The following is a 19,973-nucleotide window of genomic DNA, read 5'->3' as shown; positions in this document are numbered from 1 at the left end:
TGACTGAATGATTAGAGTACTGTAAAGATAGTATCTTGGTGAATTTATAAGTGTTTGGGTTTTAGCACAGTAAATGGATTAGTACATGGTGCTGAATGGGTCACTAGAGGACTGCAAAGGGAGTGACAGGGTATTTCCTGGAAGTGTATGGATACTGACTAGGGAATTGAAGGTGAGAAAGACAATTGTGTAGGTGGTTAGAGGACTGCATGCATAGTGGATAAGGGTTTGAAGCAGTCCATATACTAAGGCCTGGGTCACTGGATGAGTACTTGGGTACTGACTGAATGATTAGAGTACTGCAAGGAGAGTGCCTGGGTGAATTTATTAGGGTTTGGCGCAGTGAATGGATTAGTACATGATGCTGAATGGGTCACTAGAGGAGTGCAAATGGAGTGACAGGGTGTTTGCTGGAAGTGAACGGATACTGACTGGGGAATTGAAGGTGTGAAAGACAAGTGTGTAGGTGCTTAGAGGACTGCATGCATAGTGGATAGGGGTTTGAAGAAGTCCATGTACTAAGACCTGGCTCAGTGCATGAATACTTAGGCAGTGACTGAATCATTAGAGTACTGGAAAGAGAGTGTCATGGTGAATTTATAAGTGTTTGGGTTTTGGCACAGTGAATGGATTAGTACATGCTGTTGAATGGGTCTCTAGAGGACTGCAAAGGAAGTGACAGGATGTTTCCTGGAAGTGTATGGATACTGACTAGGGAATTGAAGGTGTAAAAGACAAGTGTATAGTATGTTAGAACACTACATGCATACTGCATAGACATTTGAAGCAGTCTATTTGTTACTTAGAAACTGACTAAATAATCAGACTACTTCTAGGACAGTGCTTAGGTAAAACTTTTACATTTTCAGTTCTGCCACAGTGAACAGAATAGTACATGGCACTGCACCTTAGTGTCAAACCCTGACTCTTTTATCAATGCATAAGCAAAGACTAGCTTCTAATGCTACTAAAACTTGACAACATGAGAGGTTTTAAATTAGTTATCTGTCAGCAAATACACGATGTTACCAAATGCTTCTCTCGAGAGGTTCTCAAATGCACACAGACTCACAGTGTAATTCTAGACAACAACCACTATACCTAGGAGTTTACCAAAAATCATTCACTACCGTGGAAGTGGTAAGCGAACTGCACACAATCTTCATATTTCAGGACTGCACTTTTATGTCAAAGCCTGACTCATATAATCAAAGCATAAGCAAAGACTGGCTTCTAATGCTACTAAAACTTCACAACATGACCGGTTTTAAAACAGGTATATGTCAGCAAATACACAATGTTACCAAATGCTTCTCTCACAATCCTTACCCAAATGCACACAGACTCACAGTGTGATTTTAGACAAGCAACAGTATCCTTGGAGTTTACCAAAACTCATTCACTACTCTGGAAGAGTTAGTGGTACTGCACACAATCTACATATTTAAGTACACCCCATCAGTGTCAAAGCATGACTCATTTAATCAACGCATAAGCAAAGACTGGATTCTAATCCTACTAAAACTTCACAACATATATATATATATAATGAAAGCATAAGCCATAACTTTCTTCTAATGCTACTAAAACTTGACAACATGACATGTTTTACAACACTTATCTGTCAGCAAATACACGATGTTACCAAACAATTCTCTCACAGTGGTTCCCAAATGCACACAGACTCACAGTGTGATTCTAGACAAGCACCACTATCCCTATGAGTTTACCAAAACTCATTCACTACAGTGGAAGTGGTAAAGGAACTGCACACAATCTACATATTTCACAACTGCAATTTACTGTCAATGCCTGACTCATTTAATGAAAGCATAAGCCATACCTGTCTTCTAATGCTACTAAAACTTGACAACCTGACTGGTTTTAAAACAGTTATCTATCAGCAAATACACGATGTTACCAAATGCTTCTCTCACAATCCTTACCCAAATGCACACAGACTCACTGTGTGATTTTAGACAATCAACACTATCCTAGGAGTTTACCAAAACTCAATCACTAGTCTGGAAGAGTTAATGGTACTGAACACAATCTACATATTTAAGTATAGCACATCAGTGTCAAAGCATGACTCATTTAATCAACGCATAAGCAAAGACTGGATTCTAATGCTACTAAAACTTCACAACATGACAGGTTTTAAAACAGTTATCTGTAAGCAAATACATGATATCACCAAATGCTTCTCTCACACTGATCCCAAATACACACTAACTCACACTGTGATTCTAGACATGCACCACTATCCCTAGGAGTTTACCAAAACTCATTTACTACAGTGCAACTGGTAAGGGAACTGCACACAATCTACATATTTCAGGACTGCACTTTTCTGTCAAAGCCTGACTCATTTAATCAAATCATAAGCCATAACTGTCGTCTAATGCTACTAAAACTTCACAACATGACAAGTTAAAACAGTTATCTGTCAGCAAATACACAATGTTACCAAATGCTTCTCTCACAGTGGTTCCCAAATGCACACAGACTCACTGTGTGATTCTAGACAAACAACACTATCCCTTGCACTATATCAAAACACATTTCTTCATCTAGAAGTGGTACTACATTTTAGTATAGAAACATAACATAACTCATTTCACAAATTCATAAACAATGACTGGTTTCTAATTCTACCAAAATATAAACATTACAAACACATGAAAAACACAAATGCTTATCACAGAATGGTTTCTACATGCACACACACTGTAGAGAAAAAAAAGTACTCCCTACACTTTAGCAGGAAAAATACATTAGTCTGATTAAAATCAAAATAGTCTATATACATCCCCTCACAATTAAATAACTCATCTTTCAAGTTCTTTTGTAGATTAAGGAGTATATCAATCACTCACCATATTTTTTTACAGAATCTCTGCACTGTGCACCTCTCAGCAAAAGCAAAGAATGAAAAAGTTTCCCTTTCATTTTCCACACATATACATGGAAACATCAAATCACAATCCTTCACACATAAACTCAAAAGCAAACACACATTTCTATTGGTTAAACATTTCAACCCTTTCCAACTGAAATACATTTCAACCCTTCCCCCAATCTGCCTTCTGCCTGTTACCATAGAAACAGGTCTTGGAACACTGCACTGAGCTCACAGGTCACAAGTTCAGCACACAATGTTCCTACACAAGACAGGAAGTGTGCTTGACTTTTTAACATATCAGCTTATCATATATAATGTTCCTTACAATCTGTTTTTGTTAACCAACAACAATCATACCTTTAAAAAACAAAAATATACACCCTACCTTTCAGTGTAGAAAGTTGTCATACAACCAATGATTTCTTGTCGTTTTTCAAAAAACGTTGTCGTGGATCCGCGCACCCACCGCAAGAGAATCCGTGCATCCAACGCGATAGGATGCGCGCACCGTGCGCGCATTTCGCCGTTTTTTTTTTTTAAGAATGGGGGGCCCCAGGGGGTCCTTCTGGGACCCCCTAAGCACCTCTAGAGGGTCAGAGTATTTCCACTCTGCCCCCTTTATATGTTTTACACACTTATTCCCCTTGCTTCTTCAGCCTCGCTTCTACCGAGGCAGAAAATGGCCACCAACAGTTCCTGGTTTCGAATGTAGAGAGACACTCGACAGCCAATTAGAATTCAGCGCGCGATCGGGAGGGTGCGCGCTCGGTTCGGGGAGGGTGCGCTTACGGTGCGGGTACGGTCCTCGGATCCTCTCCGGCCATAGATATCACTAACTTTTTTACCTTAATTTTCTCAGGAACTACTGAACAGATTCACACCATATATGCAAAAGGCACGAGTCCGAACTGAGGACTACCTCTTTGCCAAATTTGGTGTCATTCCGTTCAGCGGTTCGGGCTGTAGCTGCGACAACAGATCCTATTGGAAATTGCATGGGGAAAACGCGTTTTGGGACCCCCCTTTTTTCTCGGCCCCCGCTTGACGGATCACCAAGAAACTTTCAGGGTAGGAGGGGAGCGGAGCTGGCCAAAAGTTTGGAAAATTTCGCGAGGATTCGTCAACCGGCGCCAAAGATATTCCCAATAGAATGTTGCGGATTTCCTATGGAAAATAGGTCCTAACTATAACTATCTACTGGCGACCACCAGTAAATAATATATATATATATATGTAGCAGAGTTTCGTCCAGGGTAATCTAAAGTCGCAAGGACTGGGTTCCCATACTTATTCAAAGTTTGGGGGTTGGACATACACTAGGGACCCACCTATGGGAGGGTTTGGAAAGAGGGGTGGTTACACCCATTTCCTTTGTCCAGTTTCGCGCCAGAGCAGGGGCAGGTAGCCCCTGCAACCGGTTTGGACTGGACTATGCACAGGGACACCAAGTGTGCCCCCAGTGCAGGACTTCAAAGCACCAGAGAGTGCTCCCGCCCAGCCCCAATAAACATCTGCCTGTCTGGGAAGGTGGTTACACATCCCTGGGACTGGAAACCTATTGTCCAGGCCTTCCCTGCCGGAGTTTCGGTCAGCAGCAGGAGGCCAGACCCATGTCTGTGGCAGTGGCATCCATTTTGTGATACCAGGGCTGTAGAAAGTCCTACCGGGTTAGACCAGTGTGAACACGTCTCTCCCTCTAGAAGGGTGGAATGAGAACTGGCGGAGGGGGGGGTAGTATTCCAAAGCGTTTGACACCAAACACGACATGTTTCCGTGCAGCCAGTCCAAAGTTAGCATTTACCGCGAGGTTTTAATGCATTTAAGAGTATATGGTCAGGCTGCACCACAAACAGCATCAGAGGAGGGAACTCCGAACGCTGCAGAGGGGCTCTGCTCATACAGGGGCACCCTCTCACATAAAAACCAAGCACTCTGCCTTCAGGATTGTTTAAGCCTGCCATAGGAGTGACTTATAGGTTTTATATGTGTGTGCAATGGTAGTGATATAGGTAGCCTATACCACTAAGGGGTGCAAGTACCACCTTGCCCAGGCTGCAGTAGCAGACCTGTGGTGTCATTTTGGAGTGTTTCCCAGGGGTGGCATAATACATGCTTCAGCCCCTGGTAGGCCTCTGAGGTACCTATGCCCTAGGTACATAGTATACCATATACTAGGGGCTTATAAGGCACTCCAGAATCCAATTAGAAATGTACCTAATGTACATGAAAACCATTTTAGAGAGAGGAAGCAGCTAGGCTGGGGTCCTGAATAGCTGGCCACAGCCAGACTAAGGTCGAAAAACAGTGAAACACCAGAAAAAAGTGGGGGTACCAATGTGAAGCAGATCCTACTCTCCTACACATGCTACCCACAGAGCACCATGTGACCATGCTACCCACAGATCACTGTGTGACCAATGCTACCCACAGAGCGGCATGCGACCATGCTACCCACAGAGCACAATGTGACCATGCTTGCCACAGAGCACCATGTGACCATGCTTGCCACAGAGCACCATGTGACCATGCTACGCACAGACCACCATGTGACCATTCTATGCACAGAGCACCATATGACCATGCTAGCCACAGAGCACCGTGTGACCAGGCTAGCCACAGAGCACCGTGTGACCAGGCTAGCCATCTTCACAGTGCTTGGTCGCCCTGTCAGTGATGTGAAGTACCTCTTCATAATATTCTCCCCATATCTCTCCGTTTGCACAGTGTCACCTCTTTTCCTATTCCGCACCATTCCATTTCCAATCACCTTCCTTCCACTTGCTAATTTTGTGCCTGGCCATGGCACACCTCCTCGTCTCGCCCTAACTTCTCTCTTCTTGTCTCTTCACATCTCTCCTGCTTCATTTCCCTTTCCCAGCCCCTTTCCAATGCCTTCCTTATCTACCCTATATGCTATGTTTTGACACAATTGCCTTCCCTTATAGGTGTCGTATCTCTCTGTAAAGTGCTCTGATAACATCTTGGGTCTTGTTCGTGCTATGCAAACCTTTTTAAATAAAATAAACAAATCTTTTTAAATAAATACAAATAAATACCCAAAACAACCGTTCTTGTCTCATCCCCTTCCGTTCCACCTCCCCTGTCACTTCCCTGGCACCAACACCCAGTCACCATTCTTCTGGCCTTCTAGTAGGGTTGTGCAACAGTGGAGTGATGCGCTTTTGCGTAATAAAGAAACATTTCATTGAAATTATACGAAATTACGTAAAATGCAAGTCTGTCGCATAATCCGATTCCAAAATGTTTGCATCAATTACGCTGCTGTAATTTAAATATCACCCAGCCCTGCCCTGCAGAGTCTCGCCCGTGTTTTCGGTCCGTGCTTTGGGTCTGGAGGCAGTAGGTGGAATAGATGGAACTTGACTCTAAGCCTTGTGCCTTTCTGGGGGTTTGGGGGACCTATCACGGTCCCCGTGTTCAGCCGTAGTGTGTGCTGAATATAGGGCCATATGTATGAAGCCAATTTGCAATCACACAAAAACCCCCTCGCAAAATAAGGAAGCGCAAATTTTGCGATTTCCTATTTTGCGATTGCATTTATGGAATCACAAATTGCGATTCATTAAATGCAATGTAGAAGCACAAAAGAAAGTGCGATTTGGCCTTAAGGAATTGCAAATTACCACCAGCTACAAGTTGGTGGTAAATTGCGATTTCACTTAAAAATGCACTATTTTGCATTCTTTAAAGTGCCATGTGGCGCACATACATGCCCTCAGGGCACATTTCAGGGGTGCAACAGGGTGTTCTTTTGACACCCTGGCACCCTTGAAATTGCAAATTGAGAATGCCTTCCCATTCATTCCTATGGGCCTCCTACCCCATAGGAATGAATGGGAAGGTATTCCTTATTTGCAGATCTCAATTTGCGATTCGTAAATAAGGAATATGTGGGATTCGCAAAATTATTAGCAAATCCCACATACATTGCATTTTGTGATTCTCAAATTGCGATTCGCTGAAAATCACAATTTGAGAATCGCAAAACTCTATTTTGATACATATGGCCCATAGTCTTCAAGATCCATCTGCATGTGTCCCCTCGGGTCCCGATGCCTTAAAGCAGCGTTGTAAAGGCGGTTTCCCTTACCAAACCAATATTTGTCTCATCATCAACGTGTAATAAAAATTTCAATCACATAATATTCTTTGAGTACCACTGCATCTATTGATTTGATAAGCAAGAAACAGTATTGTACATATATAACATGAAATGAACAAACAAAAAACACAGCCAACATGTTTTGTGACACTGGTCGCTTTTTCAGGGCAACTAGTCAGAAAAACAACACAGTGTAATTACAAAATGGTCAGTCATATGATTCTCATACATTTTCAAACGGTTTCCAGGCAACACATTATCTGAAATGTCCTTAGTAGTTATTTAGTTCCTGCATTCAAATCCGATACACACTTTATTTTCATTAGAAACTTTATGCTCTACATCCTCACACATGGGTAGTCATACATCTTAAGTAGCACATATTCCTTCATCCATGGAACAAACATTACATTTCTACCAAAGTGATCAATTCTACCAAAGTGGTCAACCTGCCCAACATACGTTCTAAAACGATAGTTGTACCACACTTTATATGTATTCCAATTACAACTTCAATATGTTTGCACGATAAAGTCGGTAGAATGTCCGACTGGACATCACTCATATTTTTGGGTCTAATGATAAATGATAAATGCAAGTCAAATATTTATTGCATGTTGGCGATTACACAAACATTGTTTTGTTATTAATGAGAGTGATATATTGTAATTAATCAAATCAAATTTGAGAATATGGAATTACATTTTCAACTTCTTGGCTGCCTCTTGAGGGATTTTTATAACAGTTACCAATACTCACATATATACTGGCATAAGCATATATAAGATAGATCAATGATGGCTGGATGCGGGTGAATTCATAATGGGGCACAGAGTGGCATGAGATTTTAAATGGGCAGTGTGGGTTTCCTTAGAATGAGTATTAGCAGATTATTAAGTTTTAAATATCCTCTGTCAAAAATATCGACTCCAGAATGTCAGCTACCACAATATCAGGAAGGTAAGTATATGAGGGAAATGTAGATTTACTAGTCGAAACTCAACATTTACGTACCTTGTTACCTTCATGAAATATCTATCTATCTATCTTCATTTGGAGTTAAGAATAATACATCTTTATTCACTTACATACACTTAACGTTAGGATATTGTGGTAGTTACGTTTCTAGTGGCAACATTTTTAAGAACATTATTTTTGTGTTGATATTCCCATGTACAGTTCTTTAGAAATGAGGACTTCCCAAGTTAATAATTAATTCTGGGTCCGGTTATCCCAGCAATTCCTAATTTTCACTGGTAGTTTCAACAGGAGATGTATTCAGGTCAAGTTAAACGCATGCCTGCTATTCCCAGCGGATCTCATAATTCCGATAGGGTCAGTAGCTTTTGTTACCTACCTCATTGGGGAATGCACAGTATTACAAGGGGAATCGTAATGAGGGCCTAAGTGGCTTGTGGACATTGTTGTGGGCTATTTCCGTACATTGTTGCCATGGAGAGTGTGAGCACATGACAATGAAGTTGATTTTTTTCAGGGTTTTTTGACGGGCACTGACAGTAATTCAAGGTCTTGTTCAGCTAATTACTTGTGGAACATTGCTGTAAGTGATTTCCATATACAGTATCAATTGTACAGAGGTAACTTTCAATTGGCTACTCATATTTGCACCACTTCTTTACATGGGATTTAAGTGGCACATCTTCAAAGGCAAATCCAGCAGTGGGCTTGTGTGACCATCATCCCACTATATTTGTTCTGCCTCCACAAGGCATTTAGCACAGATTTCACAAAGAAGGTTCCCTGCCCATCTATCAATCTACAACAAAACACCCTTCACACTTCTTTAAGCTTTTTAAAAAAAAAAATCTGGGTGCTGCCAATGAATTTCTTCTCGTAAACCTGTGTGCTACGTGAGAATCACGTTCCTTCACACCTGCTTATTATCTGAGTATGGGACAGTTCCCACACTCCGCACTTAAGTGCTGCTTACAGATCATTCTACTCTACATCTGGTTATGACCCCTGTGACACATTTGCAGGTTAAATTTCCTCTGGGTGCAAGCCATGAGTTGTTTTTACTCTGCATTTGTGCGTTGCCTCTTAGTTGGCTGTTACTCACTTGAGTGCCTCCTATGACTTGACTTTAGTCTGCACATGCGTGCTGCACACACGCTGTTTTAACATGAATCTCTCCTCCATCTATTGATCTATCTCAAATTATTCCCTTGTTCCCTACTTCATCCTGCCACCCCTCCAGCCAACACTTTGTTACATTCGCTCCCAGTTTTCGCACCCAAGCCTCTGTTTTCTCCTCGCCTTTACTAAATTCACCACACACCATTCCATAACATGACTTCTTATCCCCGGACCCCATTTCTATCCCGCTCCCATTGCTTTCAAGTTAGGTCATGCTCATTACCATTTCTATCTTAGTTTACCACCTTCAATAGCCAAGAGTAATCACGCTGCTCCCACCTGCTCTCCCGCACACCCTAAACGATGGTCTCCTTTTACCTTCCTGACCCAGTCAAATTTGCCTCCACTTTGCATCCATTGTACCTTCTTTGCTCACTCTATTCATACCCAGCAAAGCTAAATATATTCTTGAAAACTGCAACTATATATACAGTCTTCTTGCTAACTAAAGACATGAACTACTTTGTCAATTGGTATCCTGCACACAATGAATCTACAACTACTCATGAAACAATCCTGCCAAGTGATTAGGAGATCCTCAAAACCCACCTCAACAAGATACCCAGAGACTTACCATCATCTGCAGATCCTTAGTCAGTTCCTACCATTCCAGTGATCACAGCTCTGACCTGTAAGGCCTTTAGGCTGAGAGGCGTACTCGATTCACATTCCTCTCTCTTTCCTTCTTAGTTGACATCCTACATCTAATTCTTTTTGTGAATTCGTCAGTTCTATGATTTTTATTCACCCTTATATGAATATCCTAATTGACTTCAATATATGGTTTGGTCTTCCTGGCTGAAAGACTGCAAAGTCCACTGTCCATTAAATAGAAGGCCTCACTTTCAGCAGCATGAATGTCAACCACCTGAATTAGAGGGTGACAAATTCTTGGCCTTTTGGACTACTTTCAAAGGCCTTACACCATATCATAGGAAGAACAACAAAGAAAGCAAGAACTGATGTGTGGGACCGTCCCTGTCCCAAGGTAATACTATCAAAAACAACTTAGACGGACCCAAGCTAGATACCTGTATAATGCTGTAGTGCCAGGCACCACTACGGTTTGTTAGAAGAACCCTCACACACCAACCTAGTTGGTGTAATGCTTCATCATCGGGTTCTCAGCTGAGTAGCCGAATGCTACCCAGCTGTGCTGCAACACCTGGTTACAGTGGAGCGTGTTTTTTTCTTTTTGTGAGTGTGATGAAGTGGTGTGAGTTAAAAATACCTCTGGGGATTCTTACTGATTTTTATTTATTCCCAGCGGCCCAGGGTATATTAAAAACAGAAAACTGATAATGTATTAAAACTAGAGATTTGGTCTTAATTATCCTTTTGGTCTACGTTTCAGCCTTATATAAAAAAAAATTGTAAGGCTTTCTTCATGACCCAAATAATGTGCAAGTAGTGATAAAAAGGTGGAAATGTGAGTGATAAAAATTAAGCCACGTGTATTTGCATTTTTAGCACACACTCTAAGGTGTGCTATGCATGCTGTGGACTGACCGTATATTAAGGGTCCACTGCTAGAACGTACTTAAGTCGTGAGAATTTCACAACTGTTCTGGTGCCGGGAGGGGTGAGCCCCTATTGTCAAACATTCATCAAGGTGCGCGCCTGCCTGTAAACCTACTCCGGTCTTCTCAGGAACAGAATGCACCATATATACATCTCTGAAGTGAACACCACACCATATCCTTCATCTGGATGCGTTCCCAAGAGAACCCGCAACCAATAAATAGATGTAACACATACAAATGCCACTGGAAGAAGATACATCGCTCCAGTCTGAATGATTTTGCGAACAACGCAGCTCTACCACATTAGATCTTCACCTTTCTGAAACTATTATTATGCTCATTTCTCACTGGTGCTTATAACAACTTTGTTGCCTCTTCAGCTGCAACTTCTCAGACATGATTCAAGATGCTCTATGTGGTTCACTTAGTATCTTCATTTTAAATCTAAGCAATCAACATTCAGCAAAAATTGACAAAAGGCTCAAACACAGCTGATAAGCAAATTGAATCCAGCATCCAAGATCTACTGAATCTCAATTAGGAAAGTGAAATCGAGCTTGCACACTAACTTTGATAAACCTTCCCTGAAACTCTTCAAGATCCTTTCAGAATTCCAAAATCTGGAGTCATTCCCCAACTTTCCAACTCTTATGTAATGATTTGCTCATTTACATTGGTAAAAGCCCTGGATCTTGAATCCCACCCCTGAAAAGGCTCTGCACAACTTCCTTATTGGTCACCTGTTAACTCCATCAGTTGTGCTTGGCTCTTTTCTTTAGTTGTTGACCTTGATGCTTTTAAGCCGATGACATCCAGCCAGAAATTTGGATACCCTGTTAACCTCTTTACTCCTGTAGTGTTCAAGCATCTCTGAGCCATACATTCTGGTAGCCCAAACCCGCTTCATCTTTTCCTGTTAAGATGAAATCTATCTGTTGTCCAAAACACCTTAAACAACAAGCCTCTCCCAAAGGAGAGGCTTATCCCAAGAATCTTGATAGCTACTGATTTAATGACAATGTGTCCTTGTGGGGCAAGATGATTCGAAGAGTTGTCTTCCTGCAGCCCAAACAGCCAAGTTGGTTTCGGTCCTCCTTGTGGGACATCACCTTCCTTTTTTACAACTCTAAATGATCTTAAGAACCAAGTGAAAGCTGCTGTCATAGTACTTGATTTATCAGCTGGCTACATCACATTTCATCACACCACCCTCCTTCAAAGCCTCCATGTACTAGGAATTAATATAATGCATTTGTCTAACAAAGAACTAGTGATTCTCTTTCCTCTTCATCCATCAATAGATCATTTGCACTCCTCCTTTCTCTGCCTAACATCTAACTTTTATTTCTGGAATCCTTATGGGCTATGTCATTGCTCCTATTTCATTCAATATCCACCTCAAGCAGCGGCCATATAGGATTGAGTCATTCAACCACACTTGCCACAATTATGCTGGCGACACTCAGATAATTCTTATATTACTATCACAATTGGATCTTGGCTTCTCAATGCCTGCATCTAGTCTTTCCACTGACTAAATTACCTAAAAACAGATAAAACTTGTTGTGCAGGTTTGAATTCCTTGGAAACAGAAGACAAGGGGCGTTTAGCAAAACAGGAACAGTTTCGTTTAATTAAACAATTTAGCCGGGAGACAGTTAGAGGCACGAGGTCTGAGGACTGTCAATTTGCATTGGGTTCGCACTGGTATGCCATAAACATATACGGTGTACCATATATGGTAAGGAATGTTGATTGCTGCCTTGGAGTCATACATTAATGGTCAATGGTTACTAGAGGTGGGTCTCAAACTTGTGTGGATACAGTGTGGCCAGTGGTGAATGTGTCCAAATGTTCGAGATGGGGGAGTGCGTGATCACTACATGTGCTAGTTCCTGATTGGCTATGTGTTCCTAACTCATGTGGCATCTGACTTCATGGAGTTTTCTGAAGCGTGCGTACGCCCTTGGGACATGTGTGAATTATTGGGGGTAATCACCCCTGACTATTGTGGTGTCGCTGCGCCTATCTGTGGGACTAATCAAGAGTTTCCTGCCTACGTGTTTGCCTGCCAGCTGTGCATCCTCCCCACCTGTGATGCATCAATCAATATTCCCAGGTCTAGGACACAGGGCCTGTCTGACTACATACTTGTGTTTTGAGGTAGATGTGGAGTTCAGGACGGGAGAGTCTATTAAGGACGAGAGCTCATTTTCTTGATAAACGCATCAATATCCATATTAACATTCTCAACGCCAGTAAGAGAGAAATTCTGTACATTGGATCTTTGTCATGCCAGGCGTCCTCATTTTGGTGGCCTGTTGAGCTGCACTGACCACCCTCTAGACTTGCACACTCAAAGGAAAAGTCTCGGACCTTAATTCAACATGGTTGTGAAGTCCTCGTTCCATTGTACAAGACTGCTCAGGCATATCTTTCTGTTCTTGACTTCCTTCATTGGAAGCAGTTCACATTTGCACTACTGCTGTTGCATCTGAACGATGGCAATGGTTCCTTCCTAAGTGATCCTTAATGTTTTTCAGTAGATGTTGGACCCGGCCTCGTAGAATGGCCCTCCGTGCCCCCGCACCACCGAAACCTGGTACCTACAGCCCAAGCCCCCGGCCCGGCCGAACCTCCCCACCAGGACACCCGCACCGACCCGGACATCTCCGTCCCTGGCCTCTCCCCTTTCGGCCACCCCGGGCCCGCGTGCCCACTTCATGCACCAAGATGGCCGCCCGGCCCCAGCGCGACCCGGGCATACAGGCGCCACTCCGGCTGGAGGACATCACGCTTCCAGGGGATGAGAGAGGGAGGAGCAGTTTCTATCGCACCTCTGAACTCCCCCGGGACGATGGGTTTCGATCGGCCCTCCGGCCTCCCTGAGGGCTGGCTCCACGCCTGCTGGGTGTCTGGGACTCCTCCCGACCCGGCCCTGAAAGGATCAAAAGACTATAGCAGGAAATCCCGACAAGCGACCCCCAGGTGACAAGACCCCTGCCTGCACAGACTCCGGACATCAAAGAGGGGTCGAACTATAACAAGGGGTGCTCTGGGGCTGTCCGGGAGATTCGACGCTGGAACAACGAGAGCCTGCTGACGTGGTCGCGGCTCCTGGAACTGGAACTCACCTGAGCCCTGCTGAGTGACTCGCGGCTCCCTGAAGATCGTAAGACCTCCGAACTTGTACCTGAGCCCGCTGAGTGACTCGCGGCTCCCTGAAGATCGTAAGACCTCCGAACTTGTACCTGAGCCCTGCTGAGTGACTCGCGGCTCCCTGAAGATCGTAAGACCTCCGAACTTGTACCTGAGCCCTGCTGAGTGACTCGCGGCTCCCCCAGACTCTCACGGTCCCGCCGGACCCCACCTCCGACCACGTATCCCCCAGCTCGAGGATTGTGAGCTGTGCGCCGGGTACGTCCCTGCTTTGAACCGTTACCAGAGACAGTCCCGCTACCCCCTACCTTTCCGAGACTCTTGAGCCCGTGCTCACCTTGTACATATTTGCAGTGATACCTGTTTGATAAAGCTTGTTCTGAGAATACCCAGTGTGGTCCCTCTGTGTCGTGTGGTGCCAGAAGTACGATCCTAGTTGCGAGAATCCTCCCCCTGGGGAATCTCCCGCCAGTGCCCGGCTACGATACTTTGAGGGTGGGTCTCAGGGTAGTCAGGACCCCCTTTCCGGGCTCCTCTGAGGTCGCCGTCTAACATTGGTGGCAAGCGACGGGATTCGGGCCCATCACCTAGAGATCGTACAGTAAATGACGGACGCACGACCAACAAAGATGGCAGAAGGAAGCGCCACGAGCTCCGCAGAAACCAACGCCAACAGAGTGTTCCAGGTGGAGCATCTGGAAGAATACACACACAAAGAGCTAAAACAATTTTGCAAAGAACTTAAAATCGCTACCACTGGCCTCAACACTGAAGAAGACTTGCAGAAAGCACTGAAAACTTGGGTGGAGACCGGGGCCTCCCGCCCGGAAGGCACGGGGGAGCGCCCCGACGAAGCCGAACCCCCCCAAAATGAAAGCAGTAGCAATCAGGTGCGAGGCATCGTACCAGACGGGGGCCTATCCCCGGAAGAGCTCGCGGACAGAGAGAGAAGCCGCAGTCATGAACTCGAGTTAGCCAAACTCAAAATCGAGGGCGAATTGAAGTTAGCGGAGAAGAAGCTAGCAGTAGAGCAAATGCGTGTACAAGGCGAACTGGAAGAAAAGAAGCTCCAACGGGAGCACGAAGGAAGAAAGCTCCAACTGGAGCACGAACGGAGCTTAAAGGAACTCGAGCTCAAGGCCCGAAATGAGGACGGGAGGCCCTCGGGGAACCGAGAGACGGCCCCCCCAGCGGAACAGAAGGTCCACATCCCCAAGGATGTGGTCAAAGAATATTATAAAAACGATGACATTCAGCAATGGTTTCGGGCCTACGAGGTCGCCATGACCTCCCATCGGATTCCACAGAAGGACTGGGGGGCGGGGTTGTGGGGACGGTTTCTGAGCGAAGGAAGGGACACCCTGCTCGACCTACCCCTATCCCTGCAGACATCCTACAGCCACATGAAAGAGGCTCTCCTCACAAGATACGGCCTCACCCCAGAAATGTACCGCCAACGGTTCCGGGACTGCAGGAAGATCCCGGGCACCACCTGGGTGGAGTATGTAAACTTTTTTAGTCGGGCCTTCGATGGGTGGGTCAAGGGCAGCAAAGTCACCACCCTTGCCGAACTCACTGACCTCATGTTATGGGAACATCTGGCTGCGAACTGCTTCGTAGAGCTACGTCAACATCTGCTGGATAGCAAGCTCACAGATCCCCGGAAGCTGGCCGTGGAGGCCGACCGCTGGACCAACACCCGGGTCTCCCGGGGCATGGTAGGAGAGTACCCCCGAACCAGTCAGGGACCACCCCGCCAGAGAGGGGGAGGGAACCAGGGAGGGCCGAGGGAATCCCAGCCTAGCCCCCCGAAGACACCACCTCCACCTTTCCCGGCGCCCCCCCCACCAGTAACAGGGCCCCCTGGGAGACGAGGACACCGGGTGACCGTCACCTGTTTCCGCTGCCAGAAACCCGGGCACTACGCCAATGACCCAGAGTGCCCCATGGCCACCCAAGTCACCCCTGCGAGACAGATAGCCAACGTAGCCCTAGGGGAGGAGGTTGAGGAAGCCGAGGAGTGGGAACCAGCCGCGATGGCCCTAGTATCCCTGGGAGATAGGGAAATGATCCCTGGTAGCCTCCTACCGTCCAACACACAGAAATATGGGCAGCCCGGTTCCTCAGCACATTCGACCTCACCTGCGGATACTGGCAGATTGCGCTCACCGAAGGGGCCAAAGAGCGGTCCGCTTTCTCCACCCCCGATGGGCACTACCGCTTCCGCGTAATGCCCTTCGGGATGAAAAATGCCCCGGCCACTTTCCAGCGACTGGTGAATAGAGTCCTGGCCGGGCTAGAACAGTTCAGCGCGGCATACCTGGACGACATCGCTGTCTTCAGTTCAGAGTGGAGTGAGCACCTCCAGCACCTCCGAAGGGTGCTAATCGCCCTGCGCCAGGCAGGCCTCACAGTAAAAGCCAGCAAGTGCCAGATCGGGCAAGGATCCGTGTTCTACTTGGGGCACCAGGTCGGGAGTGGCTAGGTCGCCCCGCTACAGCCAAAGATCGACGCCATCCTGGCCTGGGAACCACCCATCACCCAGACGGAGGTCCGAGCCTTTCTGGGACTCACGGGCTACTACCGAAGATTCATTCGGGGGTATGGCAGCCTTGTCGGCCCTCTCACAGAACTCACGTCTAAAAAACAGCCAAAGAAAGTGCAGTGGACGGCTGCCTGCCAGGAAGCTTTCGATGCCCTAAAAAGGGCCATGTGTACTGCCCCCGTCCTCCGGGCTCCCGACTACGCCAAGGAGTTCATAGTCCAAACCGATGCCTCCGAGCATGGCATTGGGGCCGTCCTGTCCCAAGTAAATGACCAAGGCCTAGACCAGCCCGTCGCCTTCCTCAGTCGGCGGCTGTTGCCCCGAGAACAAAGATGGAGCACCATAGGGCGCGAAGCCTTTGCCGTGGTCTGGGCACTCAAAAAGCTACGACCCTACCTGTTTGGCACCCATTTCAGAGTCCAAACTGACCATCGGCCCTTACGTTGGCTCATGCAGATGCGAGGAGAAAACCCCAAGCTACTGCGGTGGTCAATCTCCCTCCAGGGGATGGATTTCACCGTGGAACACCGCCCTGGTACGGACCACGCCAATGCTGACGGCCTCTCCCGGTTCTTCCGCCTCAGCGAAGAGAACCCCCCAAGCTGATGGGCAGTTCTCTCCGGCTTTCAGCTGGGGGGGACGCGTGTTGGACCCGGCCTCGTAGAATGGCCCTCCGTGCCCCCGCACCACCGAAACCTGGTACCTACAGCCCAAGCCCCCGGCCCGGCCGAACCTCCCCACCAGGACACCCGCACCGACCCGGACATCTCCGTCCCTGGCCTCTCCCCTTTCGGCCACCCCGGGCCCGCGTGCCCACTTCATGCACCAAGATGGCCGCCCGGCCCCAGCGCGACCCGGGCATAGAGGCGCCACTCCAGCTGGAGGACATCACGCTTCCAGGGGATGAGAGAGGGAGGAGCAGTTTCTATCGCACCTCTGAACTCCCCCGGGACGATGGGTTTCGATCGGCCCTCCGGCCTCCCTGAGGGCTGGCTCCACGCCTGCTGGGTGTCTGGGACTCCTCCCGACCCGGCCCTGAAAGGATCAAAAGACTATAGCAGGAAATCCCGACAAGCGACCCCCAGGTGACAAGACCCCTGCCTGCACAGACTCCGGACATCAAAGAGGGGTCGAACTATAAAAAGGGGTGCTCTGGGGCTGTCCGGGAGATTCGACGCTGGAACAACGAGAGCCTGCTGACGTGGTCGCGGCTCCTGGAACTGGAACTCACCTGAGCCCTGCTGAGTGACTCGCGGCTCCCTGAAGATCGTAAGACCTCCGAACTTGTACCTGAGCCCGCTGAGTGACTCGCGGCTCCCTGAAGATCGTAAGACCTCCGAACTTGTACCTGAGCCCTGCTGAGTGACTCGCGGCTCCCTGAAGATCGTAAGACCTCCGAACTTGTACCTGAGCCCTGCTGAGTGACTCGCGGTTCCCCCAGACTCTCACGGTCCCGCCGGACCCCACCTCCGACCACGTATCCCCCAGCTCGAGGATTGTGAGCTGTGCGCCGGGTACGTCCCTGCTTTGAACCGTTACCAGAGACAGTCCCGCTACCCCCTACCTTTCCGAGACTCTTGAGCCCGTGCTCACCTTGTACATATTTGCAGTGATACCTGTTTGATAAAGCTTGTTCTGAGAATACCCAGTGTGGTCCCTCTGTGTCGTGTGGTGCCAGAAGTACGATCCTAGTTGCGAGAATCCTCCCCCTGGGGAATCTCCCGCCAGTGCCCGGCTACGATACTTTGAGGGTGGGTCTCAGGGTAGTCAGGACCCCCTTTCCGGGCTCCTCTGAGGTCGCCGTCTAACAGTAGACTTCAAAACATCCCCACTGCAGTGAGAAGTCTACTTTCCCATCTTCAACCTCGAGACTGCATTGCACCTGCACAGTCTCCACCAGCCTCATGTGTTCTGCAGCATCCCCTTTAAGAAGCTCTACCTTATCCACCATGCCCAACATGCATGCACATCGAGTTACTAAAATGTTGGGGGTAGTGTAAGAGGGGGTGGCACTGAACTCATTTGAAACACTGCTGAGCAGATGAAAGCCCACCGGTGGACGGTGGTCTGGGTGGACAAGCAGCTCCTACCCGCTACTCTTGGAGCTGGACATTCACACTGAGACGAAGGTCCCTCACTAGCTTCCCGCATTCCTTCCACATACAGGAGATTGGTCGATTAAAAAGTTTAAAGATTTGGGAAAGATATTCCTTTGAAAAAGAGCATTATCTGCTCGATTTTTTTGGGGGGAAACTGTTGTTACACTTCTTACACCTCATATGCGAAGATTGTTCTTTTTTGCTAAATAATTGATTCTAAGAACCTGATGGAACAAGCATAATAAAAGGAGCGAATTGAAAATCATGTTTGAAGCTCAGAAACAGTTAGGGAATGTCTATGACCTGAGGAGCATACTGTGCAGCACCAAACCTTAGCCCGCCCCAGATTGGTGGAGCCACCGTGACATCTCTGCTCCACCATGGCATTACAAGCTCAACCCCTTGTCACCCTTAGAACCCTTGTCAGCCTCCTATTTGATGCCACAGAGCTGGGTAAGAACAAGGAAGGGAGACCCCAGAGGTTAGATTCCTTAGGGCTCTGTTTGCGTCATCTTCCAACATCCATTGATGGACAGAGGATGGACGATGAAGAGGACCTCAAGCAGAGATGTGTGCGGATGGGTGAAAGTGTGCCTATGGTACAATGTATATGGTGGATGGATAGAGGAAGGGGTGCAGGTGCATTGAGGTACGCACAGGTGTGAGTCATCAAATGCATAGAGGCCTAGTAAACTGTCGCAGATTTCCCTAGGCCAAGCACTATGCCAAATGCTGAGGGATTACAGAAACACGTCTCATGGATCGACAGGGAAATGCCCGGCGGAGTTAGTACTAGGGAGGACAAGCAGAACAAGGCTGCCGCAGATAGAAGGACCGGCCGCGCCGGGGCACGAAGGCGTAGCAGCAAAAGATGAGGCAGCCAAGAAGAGAATGAAGGAATATGCTGATGGGAGACGACATGCCATCAAATCACACCTCCATGAAGGAGATACTGTCATTGTACGACAGAGACAACAACGGAAGTCGGACAGTGCATTCGCCCAAGACCCATTGACGATAACACAAGTGAAAGGAACAATGATAACAGCAGAGTCAGACAGCAGGCGAATCACAAGGAACAGCTCACACTTCAAAGGCTTGAAAGAAGAAAAAGAGGAAGAGCACGTGACAGGCACCGAAGGGATAACAACAACAAGGGAGTGCAATGGAGCAGGTGTCGCAGAAGCAACAAGGCCAAAGGAGGGCCAAGGACAGGTGGAGAGGCCAAGAAGAGACATTGTGAGACCGAAGAGACTAATAGAAGAAATGTGAAATGCCGCTCTAGGCAGCATCTCACGGGTCACATCAGTCGACAGTTCACATCCTGCAACTGACTACAAAAGAGACTGTCCCATTTTATTACTAACGAATGCTACTGTCGTAATGCCTTTGTGACAAAGGGGGGAGATGTAGTGTCCTGAGAAATGGGGCACTAGGACCCCGAGGAGGGCAGAGGGCAGGA

Source organism: Triturus cristatus, chromosome 1_1, assembly GCF_964204655.1.
Source record: "Triturus cristatus chromosome 1_1, aTriCri1.1, whole genome shotgun sequence".
Classification (NCBI taxonomy): Eukaryota; Metazoa; Chordata; class Amphibia; order Caudata; family Salamandridae; genus Triturus; species Triturus cristatus.
The sequence above is the reverse complement of the archived record's forward strand: the minus strand, read 5'-3'. Positions refer to the sequence as shown.